The 18,020-nt window shown below is 32.6% G+C and overlaps 1 protein-coding gene and 1 long non-coding RNA gene across 2 annotated transcripts in view; one reads left to right on the top strand and one right to left on the bottom strand.

Annotated features, from left to right (window-relative positions):
• Positions 1–18,020, bottom strand: part of LOC130675428 (neuroligin-4, X-linked-like) — a 263,594-nt gene that overhangs the window by 43,111 nt on the left and 202,463 nt on the right. The window lies entirely within an intron of this gene.
• LOC130675431 (uncharacterized) lies at positions 9,121–11,641 on the top strand. The gene is made up of 3 exons (XR_008991285.1): positions 9,121–9,250; positions 11,100–11,206; positions 11,364–11,641. It is a non-coding gene; the product is annotated as an uncharacterized LOC130675431 (long non-coding RNA).

Here is an 18,020-nt window from a genome sequence, read left to right as displayed (position 1 = left end):
AAGATCAAAATCGGTTCATCCGTTCAAGAGTTATGAATATTTACATACATACATAGGTACGTACGTACGTACGTACACACATACATACACTCAGACATCATCGTGAAATTAGTCAGGATAGCTTCCTAGAACCTCAAAACGTCAAAATCTGCTAGAAATTTGGTTTTTGCAAATCAGACCGAAACCAATAACTTCCCGAATTTTTGAAAATTTTCAATTTTCTTAGCGGGAAGTTAAAAAAATCTGTAAAATTTCTGAATATTTTTCAACTTCGCGCTAAGAAAATTGAAAATTAAAAAAAAAAGGGAAGTTATGCCCTAGCAGACCGAATTTACCGTAAATCTACAGAATTTTTACCGTAAACCTATCGTAAAAATACGCTCAATTACCGTAAAATTTAAGCAGATCTACCGTAATTTTCCGTAATTTACGGTAAGCTCCGGTAGATTTACGGTAAATGGGTAAATTACGGTGGGTTTACCGTAAATTTACCGCAGAATACGGTAAATCTACCGTAAAAATTCGGGTTGATTACCGAATTACCCATGCAGGAGCTGCCAGAGTTGAACAACGGGGCCCTCCTTGGCCCAGCACTGGGGAACCTAGCTTTGGCTCACCTCTATTGGCCCATGCTTGGCTCAAGATTGGGTACTCAGTCCTGGCCATCCAATGGCAAGCCAGACTTGGTCCAAGACTGGGTGACCTATCCTTGGCCATTACAATGATTATTCGGGCTTGGACCAGGACTAGGTAACCCAGCCTAGGCCGTTACAATGATTACCCAGGCTTGGGCCAAGACTGGGTAACCTAGCCTTGGCCATCCAATGGCAAGCCAGACTTGGGCCAAGACCGGGTAATCGAACCTTGGCCATTCAATGGCAACCCAGGCATGGGCCAGGACAATGTAACCTAGCCTTGGCCGTTACAGTGATTACCCAGGCTTGGGCCAAGACTGGGTAACCAAACCTTGGCCATTCAATGGCAACCCAGGCTTGGGCCAGGGTAGGATTACCCAAGTTTGGCTATACCTATGGTTTATATAAGTAGATCATACAAATGTATCAGTTCAACATTGGTAGGTTCGTTCACTAGCTACTTCACTTCAAGTCTGTCAGGGTTCCTATCTTTGAGCATAAAGTATCGAACAACAAAATTTTTTGTCATATCAACGGCGGAAGCTGGATTCGAGAGAGAAACAGTCAAAAATGTTTAATTACTGTTTATTTAATTTAAAAGCACAAGAATTAAAAACTTTTTGAGTTAAATACAAAGCTTTTTTTCTGTGTAGTGCTATACACTTTGGATCCACATATATGTCATATTGTATAAAAATGAATTGAAAAAAAATGGCATTCTATTCTTTATGTTTATATTTATTTTATGTATTCAAAAGTAATTCTATAAATGTGCTGTACAAATATTTAAATTAGATAGTATGACATATTTATAGTACTCAAAAATTACAATAAACTTTACTGTCGCTGGTAAAACCTTCCGACAAAATTTTTTTGAATAGAAAAACATAAAAAATAATCATAGTACTAGCAATACTCCTGCCTAATTCATAGTGTCAATTAAATTTTTGGCACTACCCTGATTAATCACTTTTTTGTAATAAAGTTAATATTTTATGTTTGATATTTATGTAAGAAAAGTAAATAAACATTAAAAAAATTTTTGATACTTTTTATAGTTAGTGCCGACAAAAAAAGTCATTTTTTAAATTGAAAAAAAATTGTTACTGAAAAAAAAAAAAAATGGAAATAAAATATATGGTAAAACCATCTCCGAAATATGATTAATCTTATGTATGGTATGCATTTTACGTATCTGATAGTTTTTGCAGTTAATGCGAAAATAAAAAATGTCTTCTCTCATTTATTAATGTAGATGAATATTTGTACATCACCCCGAGTCGAAATTGAAGTCGTAGATTCAACGTTTTGAACGTTGAAATCGTAGATTCAACGTTTTGAACGTTGAAATCGTAAATTCATCGTATTGGACGTTGAAATCGTAATTTGAACGTATTGAACGTTGAAATCGTAGTTTGAACGTTAAAAACGTAAGTTGAATGTATTCAACGTATTGTGAGCGTAAATCAAACCGATAAGGAGTGTAAATAAGTAATATCAAAACTATTCAGATAACCACATGCTTTCAAATGGAAGTACGATAAAAATTATTTTTATAATTTTGTTAGGAGAATTTCAGTTTTTTGGTTGAAATTCTACCATCTGTTCAATGAAAATACCTAGTCCGAATTTTTTATTTGTGGAATTTTCTGTTGGGATTTTCTATAAGTGATGGAAAAATAATTTATGAACGAATTTCACGATATTCCACCCCTCAGCGGGTTGCGGGGGTGGGTATTAACAATGAAAATTTTAAATTTTCAAGCTATAGATCCTATCGACTTCAAATTCGGTAGGAATCTTCTTTAAGTGATGTAAAAATAATTTATGAACAAATTTTACGATAGCTCACGCCACAGGAGTTGCGGGGGTGGGTGTTAACAATGAAAATTTTTAATTTCTAAGGTGTAGCTCTTATATGCTCTAAATTTGGTAAGAATCTGTTATATGTGAGGTAGAAATGATCTAAGAGCGAATTTTATGACAACCTACGTCCAATATGATCTGCGGGGGTGGGTGTTAAAATTTAAAATTTTCATTGTTAACACCCACCCCCGCAGATCATATTGGACGTAGGTTGTCATAAAATTCGCTCTTAGATCATTTCTACCTCACATATAACAGATTCTTACCAAATTTAGAGCATATAAGAGCTACACCTTAGAAATTAAAAATTTTCATTGTTAACACCCACCCCCGCAACTCCTGTGGCGTGAGCTATCGTAAAATTTGTTCATAAATTATTTTTACATCACTTAAAGAAGATTCCTACCGAATTTGAAGTCGATAGGATCTATAGCTTGAAAATTTAAAATTTTCATTGTTAATACCCACCCCCGCAACCCGCTGAGGGGTGGAATATCGTGAAATTCGTTCATAAATTATTTTTCCATCACTTATAGAAAATCCCAACAGAAAATTCCACAAATAAAAAATTCGGACTAGGTATTTTCATTGAACAGATGGTAGAATTTCAACCAAAAAACTGAAATTCTCCTAACAAAATTATAAAAATAATTTTTATCGTACTTCCATTTGAAAGCATGTGGTTATCTGAATAGTTTTGATATTACTTATTTACACTCCTTATCGGTTTGATTTACGCTCACAATACGTTGAATACATTCAACTTACGTTTTTAACGTTCAAACTACGATTTCAACGTTCAATACGTTCAAATTACGATTTCAACGTCCAATACGATGAATTTACGATTTCAACGTTCAAAACGTTGAATCTACGATTTCAACGTTCAAAACGTTGAATCTACGACTTCAATTTCGACTCGGGACGCTGTGAAATTTAAATGCAGAACAAAATTTTAGCGATTTTTTTATGAGTATGCAAATGAAGTTAAAAAAAATAAGGTGTTAGAAGTTGCATAAATTATAAACAGTACGATAGCCAGTCTAATAAAAAGTTAATCAATTAAAGAGTTTTAGAAATCGGTGTATTGAATTTTTAACTTCCTGTGATAAAAATTGAAAATTTTTTATAAAACGGCTAGGCTATTGATTTCAGTTCTATTGAAAATCGAGTTTTTAACGGATGTCGTTTCATCTCTTTGAAAGCTCCTTTGACCATTTTCAGGATGGTCGCGGAGCGTGTGTGTGTGTGTGTGTGTGTGTGTGTGTGTGTAAGAATAAAATCTGATATACCGATTGATATCAAAATCTAATATCCAATCAGCTACAAAACTTACAAAACCTCGTCTTTTACCGTATGATTGATCTAAAAGTTACGTCAGATATTCTTCGTAAAAAGTTTTTTCAAGTGCCTTAAACATTATTTCAGCCAGGCAATTAGTTATGACAATATTGCCCCGAGTCGAAATTTTTGTTAACTTAAACTTTGTTTCAACCTAGTATAGTTTTTAGTCTGACCGTCAGGGTGAAATGAGTTTTAGAAGATAGAGAACTCCATTAAAATTAAACCCTATTTCAGTCCAGTAGCGCCTACATACGTTCGTTTTCAGACGAGCTAGGTTGAGAAAGGTTTTAAATTTAAACTCCTTTTTGGCCCTACTCATGTTCGTTTCCAGGCGAGTTAGGTTGAGAAAGGGTTTTAATTAAAACCCCGTTAGACCCTAGTTCGTCTGATGACCTATATTTACGAATATTGTGTACATTATGAGATTGCCCAAGAAATTTTATCTATCGATCAATTTAGGGTAAATAATGATACTGATATAAATTGTGCGCTTCCTTACCTTCACAGATGTGAAGAAACAAATAATTATTTAACTATTCCTGTGTCTTCTTTAGAACATGTATGCATTTTTATTTCAATCGATGATCAAATTTATTTATCACAACCAATTAATTCAAAAGAATTTGAGTAACATTTTCATCATACTTGTCACTTTTAACATTTTTACATATATTTTATCACAATATCAGTGTAATCAAGTCAATCAACATTTTTGACTTGGAAAATGAAATTTTTTATGTACTTTCGAATCTCTAACTCAATCATTAAACTCATTATTCAGTTATTAAATTATCTTTTATTTATTAATTTCTTGTATATTTTTTAAAATTTTAGTTTCCTATCAATACTACAAGAAAAATAATTTCTCAGTTTTATCCCATTTTCATCCTAAACAAAAATTTACAGGTTCGACTAGTATAGTTTGAAACAGAGTCTTAAATTTCAAATTAAACTCTGGTTTATTCTTTTTCGAACTTATTTAAGGCGTACTAGGATGAAACAGAGTTATAAACTTCGAACTAAACCATAGTTCACTTCTCCTTACCCGAATTTCAGGCGAGTTAGGTTGAAAAAGGTTTTAAAATCGAGGCGGCAAATACCCACATCAAAAGGTTCAGGCTCTACAAGGCTCATATGGGGTTTTAATATTTCGACTCGGGATATGTCAAAGAAAATTAGGAAAATGAATAAATTTCTTGTTATTCATTAAATAATACGTAAACTTACTGATTCAAAAAGTTTTTAAATCTCACAAGATCTAGATCGCAATAGACGCAATCACTAGATCTATAATTGCAATTATAATACTATTTTATGGCCTTGTATCCACGCTTGAGATAATATCATTAAATATATTCACGAAATAAATGATGTAAATTAATACTACAATAATTATGTAATACATCGAATTTTTTTTCTATAAACACAATTTTAATGGTCGTAACAATATCGTTTTATTAATGTTTCGATAATTTTAACGATGTTTAAATTAAATAATTATTTTAATTGGACTAGTCAGCTATAAAATTGATATCATCCGTGAAAACTGATTGCCATTTTTAAATTTATATACAATAATTATTTTTCATATTCATATAATATCAAATTAATTATTTTATTTTAATTAAATAAAATGATTGAAATAATAATTTAAATATTTTAAAGGGTAAAATTGACTTTCATATTTATGCAGACATATTAAATTCAATTTGTATTTTATAAAATAATTAAAAATTAATATATACCAAACATGTAGTACAGTTTTTTAAATGATAATTAATGGTTAGTAAATTTAAATCCTTTCTGTTTCAACATTGAACTCACTCACAAAAATTGAATTTAAATAAAAAAAAATGACATCTGGCAGCCAGAATAGAAGGTAGATTTTCCGAAAATTTTTGACAAAAATTATTTTTGAAATTAAGTTCCAACAAGAAATTTAAAAATACTTTTTATTAAATTATTGTGTCAATTTATATCATTTATCACTTTTTTTTAACATAAATTATTTTAATGTAGAATATTATTTTTATTCTAATATGTATAGCTATCTATTATTATTGAATTCGGGTCCATGCTTGTTAATTAATTAATAAATATCAGGTTGATCAGACCAAAAACGCAATGTTGACAATTATTTCACACTTTATTGCAACGTTTCGATAATAACAACGTGTTGATACTCATGTCTCATGGTATGTTGACAATCTAGTTGTGTAATTATATTTGTAATTATATTTGTTACATTTAATTATATATAATAACTTTGAGAAAACATTTTATGTAATTTTTATAAAAAATTTTTCTAATTTTATCTCATTCATATTTTGTATTTATTTTTAAAAAGAAAAAATGATATTTATGACAGAATGTTTTGACAATTTGTAATTTTGACAGGATATTTATTAATGTATTTATTTGATGTATGTTTTTGTAGATTGCCTGAGGAAGTCGGGATTTCCGACGAAACGTTGCAATAAAGTGTGAAATAATTGTCAACATTGCGTTTTTGGTCTGATCAACCTGATATTTATTAATTAATGTATAGCTATTATAAAGTAAAATCGATTATTTCATCTAGAAAAATCGATTATTACCATTTATGCGTTTCGAGCTATCGATTCTGAAACTATATTTATTTTTTTTTGTAATCATGTTTTCGTATCCTAATTAACTAAGGTGAATTTATTAAAAAAAAATCTGGGCAACGGTTTTCCCTGTGGGCCCGCCCCAAAATTTCCTGCTATTTTCGAGCTCTTTGTTATAAGTGACCATCTCAATCTGTTAATTAATTAAAAAGATATGAAGAGTTTACATCCATACACACACACACTCGGATATCATTCTAAAAATAGCCAAAATAGCTTCCTAGGAATTCAAAACGTCAACATCTGATGAAAACTCGGTTTTCGAATTTCGGGGTGAAAACAATAAATTCCCGAACTTTTTAAAATTTACAATTTTCTTAGCGAGAAGTTAAGACACTTTTTTGGAATTCTTTCAACAACGCTATCTCTTCAACAATTAATCTGAATTTAATGGTTGGGGCGACATTCGACGCGACAGTGAAGCTTTAAAGCCAATTGGATTTTAAAGTCAATTTATCAACTATACTGAAAGTTTTTCAAAAAAAAAAAAACATTTTTAAAAACATTCTATTTTTTAAATAGCTCGAAACGTACTGTACCGATCAAGCTCAATTTCTCACAGCACCTAGGAATTAATAATCTTTGAATGCCACCTCAAAGATCTAAATCGGTTCATTCGTTCAAAAGTTATAGAATATTTACATACCCGGGAAAAAATGTTCAGGCCTGATCAGACATGAGCAGGCATGAGTCTTCAGGCCTGATCAGACATGAAAAATGACCATGCCTGATCAGGCCTGGTCAGGCATGTTCAGGTCTGATCAGGTCTGTTCATGCCTGTTCATACCCATTCTCGTAAAACGATTATATATAAAAAATGGTCCTATATAATTATATATAATTATGCATAACTATATACAATTATATATAATTATTTCTATAAAAATAAAAAAAAAAATAAAAAATATGGGAGTGTCTAGGATTCGAACCGTGTACCGGGCGCTTGAAAGTTCGCCTCGTTACCTGTTGACCTGAGAGATTGAGTTGAGAAGTAGGTCTCGTACGAACTTCAAGTACTGAAAGTCTTAAGACTCATGCCTGTTCATGTTTGATCAGGTCTGATCCTTTTTTCCCGGGTTATACGTGATAGATTCTTGGTCAAAAAAATTTTATATCTATGAACAGACATGAACAGACATAACCAGGCATGAACAGGCCTGATCAGGCCTGAGCTTATTCAACGCTTCAGACATGAACAGACATGAACATGCATGAACAGACATGGACAAGCATGGACAGGTATGATCAGGCCTGAACGCATATAACGCTTCAGACATGAACATGCATGAACAGGCATGGTCAGGTATGATCAGGCCTGAACGCATATAACGCTTCAGACATGAACAGACATGGTCAGGCCTGAACATGCATGAACAGACATGATTAAGCCTGAACGTATTTAAAGCTTCAGACATGAACAGGCATGAACATGTATGATCAGGCCTGAGCATATTTAACACTTCAGACATGAACAGACATGAACATGCATGAACAGACATGGACAGGTATGATCAGGCCTGAACGCATATAACGCTTCAGACATGAACAGACATGGTCAGGCATGAACAGCCATGAACAGGCCTGAGTGTATTTAACGCCTCAGACATGAACAGGCATGGACAGGTATGAACAGGCATGATCAGGTCTAATTTCAGGCCTGATCATACATGAACAGGCATGGTCAGGCCTGATCATTTTTTCCCGGGTACGTTCATACACAAACATGCGCTTAGATATCCTCTTAAAAATTGTTAAGATAGCATTCTAGGACTATAAAACGTCGAGATCTGTTCAAAACTTGGTAATCGAAAATTGGAACGAAACAAATAACTTTTCTTTTTTTTTTGAGAATTTCCAATTTTCGTAGCGGGAAATGGAAAAAGGTATTAGAAAGTTGTACAAGACATAGTAAGACAATAAGACAGTCGTTGAGATTCCTGCGAATGCGAGTGTATAAAGCTACAGCTCCAACCACATCTGACCTTTATGATTTCCGAAGACATTAGGCCATAAAACAAGGTTCTCAGATTATGAGTCATCGAATAAATGCACCTAGATTCAGGCTGCTTAGTAAGTATAAATGTCTATTATGATAGATGGTTTTATTTTAAAAAAGTGGTGACGAATAATATTTGGAATTATTCAATAGTGGAATAATTAGAAGCGAAGTATTAAAATTCTAGACTCATGTCTTTTAATAAAAGTATAAAAAAACCTAAGTGGTGTCCACTTAAAAATGTCAACTATTGAATCAGGTCTACTTAATTAAGTTTATTAAATACTTAAAGCAGAGCTAAATTTCCCTTCGGAAAAGAAATTAAATATTTTTAAAATTTTGTCTTAGATAAATTTAAATATTTCGTTAATTTTACTGCGAAGCAAAGTGCATTTCGTTTGTCGTATGTATATTACGCAATTCGTTCGTTCCATTTATTTTTTTTAAATGTAATTACTTTGTTGTTGTAAATAATATTCTCAATAGTGTGTGTGCAAAAATTACCTAGCCATTAACTAGGAGGATAAGAAAAGGAAACTCAACACCAATATTTCAAGATATAAGTTTGAATTTTGACAGCCATAATTGCCTTAAAAGTGAACTTCTGACGTCAGATCTTTGGGCAAAACAGAAAATACGAAAAAAAACAATTATATTCAACATTGAGGGGTTTCACGTGATCGATTTTGCGAATACAATAAATACCCGTTTTCCACCTATCGAAATATAAACATTCCTGAAGGCACAACGAGACGCTATTGGTAAGAAATTATAACTATTGCTTTTACATTTTCATTTAAAGTAACTCAAGGAACAGATATAGAGTAACGTTGGTTCGTAGAATTTTTTAAAAAATATGTTACTATACGAAATAATAATTCATTTTACTAAACGTATTCATATCTACATGCAAATATATAATAAATTTTCTGGTATTTGGGTAATTTCAAAATTCACACCTCAAACGGTCATGTAATATTTTGAATAATTGATTTATTTTTTGAATTATCGAACCCCGTATTTCATCCATGAAAAGAAAACTTCATAAAATTTTATGAGAATTTATTTTGTTTTATAAAATTTTAGGAAATTATATCAAATAACTTAATATTTTGATATACGAAATATATGACATTCTATAGAATTTAGCCGAATCCCATTAAGTTTCATGAAATTCTTTAAATTTTATTAGTATTTATAGAAACTTACAAGTTTGAATCCAGTATTGAAGACAATTATTTAATGAAAATCTTTGGTGACTTGTCAAATTCCATGAAGTTTTAGAAAATTAAATGGGGTTTTGCAAAATTTCAAGAAGTTTTGTAAAATTTTATAAACCCGGGAAAAAAAATCGGTCTATCAGTTAACCCTGCGGGCCAGCCCCAAAACTTCCCGCTGTTTTCGAGCTCGTTGAGCCCGAAAATATTATTGTGAGTACATTTTCGAGCTCAATAATACTTTTGTATGCCATTGTTTTCAAAAAAACAATTTTTAGCATTTCTCCCACGATATCTCGCGAACGAATTAATCGATTTTGATGGTTGAGGCGGCAATAGACGCGTTCTATTAAGTTCTAGGGCTGATTAGATTTTATAACGAATACCGTTTTTTAATTCGCGACGGCGACGCGAATAAATTCGGTAAACCGTATGCGGTCACCCACGTGTAATAAAAATTATAAATAATGATAATAAATGTGACTCAAAATAATAATAATAGTTTAATATTCGTAAAATATTCATAAAATAAAAGTGTGCCTGAACCAGTTCCTCAGGCTGGGTTAGTGCACGAGGGCGCCAGCCCGTTTTTACAAAACGGACAAAAATAATAACAAATCAGGGGAGAGATCACGGGACCAAATTTCGAGCGAGAATGTATGCACCAAGCGGAAATATAACCAAATAAATATAATAAATAATAATAATAAAGAATAATTATCACTAAAATTTTTTGTAGATATCCGAAAAAAAACGGTTTCCACTATTTTTTTAATCAACGATATCTCGTGAACAAATTGACCGATTAAGACGGTTGAGGCGGCAATCGACGTGTTTTATCAGGTTCTAAAGCTGATCAAATTTTGAAATTGATTTATCCAGTCGTTTTTGAGAAATTTCAAACAAACCAAAAAAAAAAAATTTTTTTTTGAATTCTTTCGTCAACGGTTTCTCTTGAACGAATGAACCGATTTTGATGGTTGAGGTGGCATTCGACGCGGCTTATAAAGTTTCAGAGCTGATTCTATTTTGGAATCAAACCATCGAGTTGATTACAAGTTATCGTAAAAAAAAGTTTTTGAAACAATTTTATTTTTGAAACGTCGCTTTAAAAAGGCGAATTAGTTTATCCGTTCAAAAGTTATCGAATATTAACATCCATCCATACGTTTCTACATACATACACTCGTACATAATTTTGAAATTAGTCAAAATAGCTTCCTAGAACCTCAAAACGTCAAGATCTCTCAGAAATTCGATTTTCGAAATTCGGACCGAAACCAATAAAAAATCCCTTTTTTTTTTTAATTTTAAATTTTCTTAGCGGGAAGTTGGAATAAAAAAGCGATTGTGTTGCAAACTTTTCTTAACTTTACAATACTTTTCTTTCCAGGCAACGAAATGTTTATGACGAAAATGATTATTTTATTAACTATTTTCTTATTGGTTGGTCTCAATGCTAATGTAGACGCTGCTTGTCCAGGTGAGGCAACTTGTTGGGTAAGTAATCACTATAACATATTGAAAAAAGTTAAGCGTAAAAAAAAAATAATTCTTCAAAACTATTCTTATATCACAGAATTTTTACTTAAATTAGATCAGAAAAATTATAAACTTCTTCAGTATCTACAAAAGTACGTTGACTGTTTTTTTATAGTGTCACCCCGTGCAGGGTACCAAGTGCAATGATGGCTTAGCATGTGATAATGGATCTTTATTCCAAGGACACTGCGTGGGTAGTTTTCCAGATGTTGAAGAAGTACTTATAAGTCTTGGAGGATAATTATGATCCGCCAAGAAATAGATTCTATCTGTCAAAAAATGCGCCAATTATGCATGCATCGTAGTGAAAATTTTTTAAATAAATATTGTTACCATGTATCTAAGCAGCATATCAAAATAAACTATTTTCGTTCAATTTAAATCAATAATAAATGTTATTATTAATGTATATTATTAAGAGAATAAGAAAAATTTTGTTCCAGCTATATCTTTATCATAAAATTAGTGAATGTTATTAAATTTGGTATCATTGAAAATGTCTTAGCTTGAATTTGTGCCATTACACGGTTTCAATTCTATTTCATTTCCAAGTATTGAGATAAATCAATTTATCGATATCATTCGAATTACATTTAAATTACCCAGAAAAAAGGATTATCGTGTTTATTTCATTTAAATAAATTAATATTTTAAGTAATCTGTCACTGACTGTGACTGAATATATATGACTATTATAAAAGTATAGAATTAAGAGAGAGTAAGGAAAATTAAATCTATGCTGAATGTTTCAAAATTTACTATTTTCTGAGCGGGAAGTTAAAAACACTTTTTCTTCATACCCGGACGAAAGTACGTATTTTCGGCCTCGAGTTTACGGCAGAAAGTCTAACATTTCTGCTGCGCTGGGATTACTCGCGCGCCATCTATAACAGCAGGCCGAAAGAAAGCATTAGCGGGACGAAAGAGTTTTTCGTGCACACTGTTACCCGGTTATACGTATACTACCATCACTTCGAGGAGATTTCCTGACACTCTCGCTCATATTTATAACCTCAAAACTTGTCTAAAATTAATTTGAAATTTTATATGTCTGTGTTTTTGGAAAAGTAAAATTTACTAAAGATTAATAAAAACACAAAAAATTATTTTTAATAAATTTAGTAATTAGAAAAAAATTAAAAATTATTTATGATACTGAAGTCAGCCGATGTCTACTAATTTTTTGTTTTTTTTTTGTAAACGATAAATGATAAATTAAAAAATTATTTAAGAAATTATGCCTACAGTTTTTTTAAATTTTCTACAAGTGCATATTTATAGTTTTTATTTTTTTTTAATAGATTTAAAAAAAAAAAAAGTAAAATCCGAAAATTGTTAATTGTCTGTTACCGAAAGGATCATAATAATAATTATTTCTTTTAACAATGTGTAATGATCATTTTTTTTGTAGATATATTTGATGCCTGCCCCCCGACCAGCAGCACTCGCTTCGCTCGTGCCGCAAATGTCGGGGCAGGCATCAATACATGCTAAAACGTGGTTATATAATTTATACATCTTTGATTCGTCAACGTACTTTCGTCCGGGTATAAAGAAAAATAGTATACACTACACGGACAGAAAGTTGGAGATTCCTGCACTGTGCGTCAAGATGCCCGAGGCGAAGCCCTTGTAGAGTAATATACTATTTTGAAATTCTTTCGACAACGCCATCTCTTCAACAATTAATCTGAATTTAATGGTTGGGGTGACATTCGACGCGACAATGAAGCTTTAAAGCCAATTGGATTTTGAAGTCAATTCATCAACTATACTGAAAGTTTTCCAAAAAAAAAAAACATTTTTTAAAACATTATATTTTTGGAATAACTCGAAATGTCCTGTATTGATCAAGCTTAATTTCTCACAGCACCTACACAGAAAAAACAGTTAACTTGAATCAAGGAAAATATTTTTGATTCAAGAAATTTTTTTCGATCTATTCGGAAAATAAAAATTTACTTGCCCCAAGTAAACAATTATCTTCAAATTTTTATCTTGAATCAAAATTTTTTTTCTCACGTCAACATATTTTTACGCTTAAATCAAAAAATTTTCACTTGTTTGTAACGTGTAACATGCAGTAATTATTTACCAAAGATAAACAATTATCTGTCCCTCGATTGCTCGTTTTTAGCTCGCCGGATCCAGGGATCAGATATTAGGATGAGGGAGATGACACGCTCAAAATTAATTAAATTTATTTGTATAAGGAAACTGAATGATGCAAATTTTATTGATTCCAAGTTAAGGTCTAATACAGCAAGTACTTATAATTAGTTTGAAATAGCGGGATAGCTCTTGCCATCCACAGGCTATTTTGTAGCTCTAGCCACGATACTGCTCCGGTTCAACACTTCCCGGCAGTACTATGGCGAACTGATTACGCTCCAATTGTGGCTCAACCTGGGGAACCACAATGAACGTTGGCAGGGTCTCCAACCGGCACTCCCTTACAATTTACAATGGCGGGAAGCCTGGCGAGTCCACTAGCTGATGACCAGTCCGTCGAGCTCGGCGACTGCCGCTCGACTGAACCAATCGGCTATTACAGCACTCTCCCCATTCCGGGCGTGCCTACTGCCCTCTGGCAGCGTGGTGTGTACTAGTTGGTACACGGTTTGCGGATTTCCGCAATGTTTAAAGGTGGAGGTTCTTATACAAAGAGTCCACTCGTTCAATTTCACCGTAGTGCGTAAGGATATGGTGACTAAAGTGTATTCCACTTGGTAGTCGTCCTTTTTACCACTGACTAGTGTACTCCACTGATCGTGGTCGGTGAATGATGCTCAGCCGTCCCCTAAGCTGGTTTTTAAGCATTATAATTTACCTTTCCGACTGTGGAAAGGATTTGCGCTGGTATGTCACCCCGCGGAGACTTTTAGAACTGACCCCCGGATTCTGCGTATTTGTTACTCTTTCGGTGTTGAATTTTTTCCCCTTTCTTATTATTTTTTTCTCTTTCCCATTTTCTTTTACTTTTATCAATTTTCTTTTTTTTGTTGTTAATTTTCTCTTTTCCCCTTTTTTTTTTGCAAAATATTTTAACAAAATTTCTCGTTTGTTATATGTTTCAAGAGTTTATCTTTCTTAAAGTAAGAGATATTTTTTTTGGAGCAAGATAAATAATTTTTTTGTAGCAATATTACATTTTTTTGGTTACGCAAGTATTTTTGTATTCTCCGACCAAGAAAACAAAAGTTGCTTAAGCCAAGAGAAAAAATTTCTTGGGAGAAAAGATCGATATGGAGAAAGGGAAAGTCACCGGTGCTAGACAGCAGCAGCGGGAGTAGTTCGGTGCTCGCCACGCGATCGCGCTTACGACATGTAGTGTCCCTGGTAAGACATTTATTTCAGAAGTGTTATATTCCAAATTTCATTACGATTTTGTTCGGGTACTCTTCTGTCATTTGACAGAACTACAAGTACCCTTCTGAATTGTACTATAGTATATCCTATAATACATCATGATTCATGACTTTAATATTTAATATTAAAGTTACTTGAAATTCAAGTCTTGAATAATTTTGCTCGGAAAAAAAACACAAAAAATTACGTTTCAAATAAAAATTAAAAATAAAAAAAATCCACACGTCAACCTTTCGGAGAGAGAATACATTTTTGACTGAGAAAAATTTAAGTCTTCATTAAAGAAGCAAACTTTTAGAGCAAGAAATTTTTTTTCTTGGCCCCAACAACTTTTATTTTTACTTAAGCAATTTATTTTTCGGATCAAGAGAATTTTTTTCTTGGGCCAAGAGATTTTTTCTTAGCCCAAGTTAACTTTTTTTTGTTTAAAACTTTGAGTTTTTGGAGTAATAAATTATTTTCTTGGGGCAAGAAAAAGTTTTTTGGCTGAAGTTAAACTTTTTTTCGTTCAAAACGTTGATTTTTTGGCAAGAGATGACTTCTTTTCTGTAGCCAAGAATTTTTTTTTTAAACCAAGGAATTTTCAATTTCGCTTCAAAAATAAATTTTTTTGGAGCAAGAGAATTTCCTGTCTTGAACCAAAAAAAAGTGTTTGAATCAAGTGTTTTACTTTTATTAAATTAAGAAAGAAAATTCGAATCGAATCAGTGAATTCAAATATTCACTTATCAAATCAGCGAATTCTAATATTCACTTATCAAATCAGTGAATTCTAATATTCACATATTCATTTAGTGAATAGTCACTAATTCTGCGTGGTACGATTGTAGCATTGACAAAAAGTGAATATTGACTTGGAATTAGTGAAAAATCTCTAATTCATGTTAGAGAGTAAAAGGTCCTGTTTTTTTATCTAAAAGAGATTAAAAACAGACTAAAAATTATAGTAAATAAAGTCTGTTTCTGTCCTTACACTGTAAAAAATTCGCGGAGTGAGTGCGGATTAAATCCGGAGTGAATGCGGAGTGAATGAATTTTTAATTATTCACTCCCCTCGGAGTGAAATTCACTCCGCAGGGGAGTTTTCGCGGAGTAGATAATTTTTTTTTAATTTAATCCCTCCGGAGTGAAATTCACTCCGGAGCGGAGTTTTGAAAATATTATTTTTGTGACAGACACTTGAAATCTACGACATTTAGCGCCTATAGCCGGCAGCTAAAAATATTAGATAAGATACAGCTGGTAAAAAAGATACCTAATCGTTCTAATAGTGACGTCATCATCGGATCAAAAAATATTTTTTGGTTACATTTGCGATAGCAAACGACCAAAAAATATCGAAGTAACTTAACGAGCCATCTTGTGACAAAATTTATTATCATTTTAATTCGTCCACTTACCGACTTCTCTCTAATTTTCAACAAATACTCAAAACAATCTTACCAAATAAATTAACACGGATTTATATACCCTGCCATTTATAGGCACTAAATGTAGTAAATTTCGAATATCTGTCACAAAAACTAATGTATTTATCTAGTACAATCGAGTCTAAGACGCTCGTGTGTTGGTACCCTCGCCTTCGGCTCGGGCACCAATCTTCACACTGGCGTCTTAAACACGATCGCACTCGATAGATAAACTACTATGATAAAAAATTGCTCCACTCAATAAAATCGAAGTAAAAACTCGCGTATTACATTATTAATCAGCTGATACGCACACACATCCGCACACACATATTTAGACACACACGCGCATTCGCACACACACGCACACATTCGAACACACACACGCACATATTTGTACACACACGCACACATTCGAACACACACACGCACATATTTGTACACACACGCACACATTCGAACACACACACGCACATATTTGTACACACGTACACATTTGTACACACGCACACATTTGCACACACGCACAAATTTTTACACACGCATACATTTGTACACACGCACACATTTGCACACACGCACAAATTTGCACAAACGCACACATTTGCACACACGCACAAATTTTCACACACGCACACATTACACACACGCACACAAACACCTGCACGCACCCAAGCACACATATGCACGCAAACACACACTCACACACACACTCGCGCATACACACACACACACACACACACACACACACACACACACACACACACACACACATTTTTTAGCAGTTTAATATAAATTAGTATAAATTTATTTAAGTATTAAAACTCCGGACCGGAGTGAATTGGGAGTGAAATAAAATCCGCGTCACTCCGAGATCACTCCGCTAAAAACACACTCCCAATTCGCATGCGGAGTGATTTTTTTCAAAACTCCGGAACTCCGAGTGTCGGAGTGAATGCGGAGTGAATTCGGATTCAATTTCACTCCGAATTCACTCCGGATTTTTTACAGTGTAAAAACAATTGAACACAGGCGATGAATTATAATAAAAAAGTCTGTTTTAAGTCTTAACGCGATTTAAAACAGACTAAATATCATACGAAACAAGTCTGATATTAGCCTGGATAAGGTATAGTACGGGCAAAAACAGATTAAATTCTTATATAAAATAAATACGATTTATAAACTTAAATCCAAGAAAAAATATTTGAATTTATCATTTATTTTAAAACAGATCTAATTTTTTGACCCGGGTATCCTCTTAAAAATTGTCAAGATAGCATTCTAGGACCATAAAACGTCGAAATCTGTTCAAAACTCAGTAATCGAGAATTGGAACGAAACCAATATTTTTTCTTTTTTTTTGAAAATTTCCAATTTTCGTAGCAGGAAGTGGAAAAAGGTATTAGAACGTTGTACAAGACATAGTAAGACAATAAGACAGTCGTTGAGATTCCTGCGAATGCGAGTGTATGAAGCTACAGCTCCAATCACATCTGACTTTTATGATTTCCGAAGACATTAGGCCATAAAACGAGGTTCTCAGATTATAAGTCATCGAGTAAATGCACCTAGATTCAGGCTGCTTAGTAAGTATAAATGTCTATTATGATAGATGGTTTTATTTTAAAAAAGTGGTGACGAATAATATTTGGAATTATTCAATAGTGGAATAATTAGAAGCGAAGTATTAAAATTCTAGACTCATGTATTTTAATAAAAGTATAAAAAAACCTAAGTGGTGTCCACTTAAAAATGTCAACTATTGAATCAGGTCTACTTAATTAAGTTTATTAAATACTTAAAGCAGAGCTAAATTTCCCTTCGGAAAAGGAATTAAATATTTTTAAAATTTTGTCTTAGATAAACTTAAATACTTCGTTAATTTTACTGCGAAGCAAAGTGCATTTCGTTTGTCGTATGTATATTACGCAATTCGTTCGTTCGATTATTTTTTTAAATATAATTACTTTGTTGTTGCAAATAATATTCTC

Source organism: Microplitis mediator, chromosome 10 (genome assembly GCF_029852145.1).
Source record: "Microplitis mediator isolate UGA2020A chromosome 10, iyMicMedi2.1, whole genome shotgun sequence".
Lineage (NCBI taxonomy): Eukaryota > Metazoa > Arthropoda > Insecta > Hymenoptera > Braconidae > Microplitis > Microplitis mediator.
Note: the sequence above shows the minus strand (reverse complement) of the source record. Positions and strands in the feature narration are given on the sequence as shown.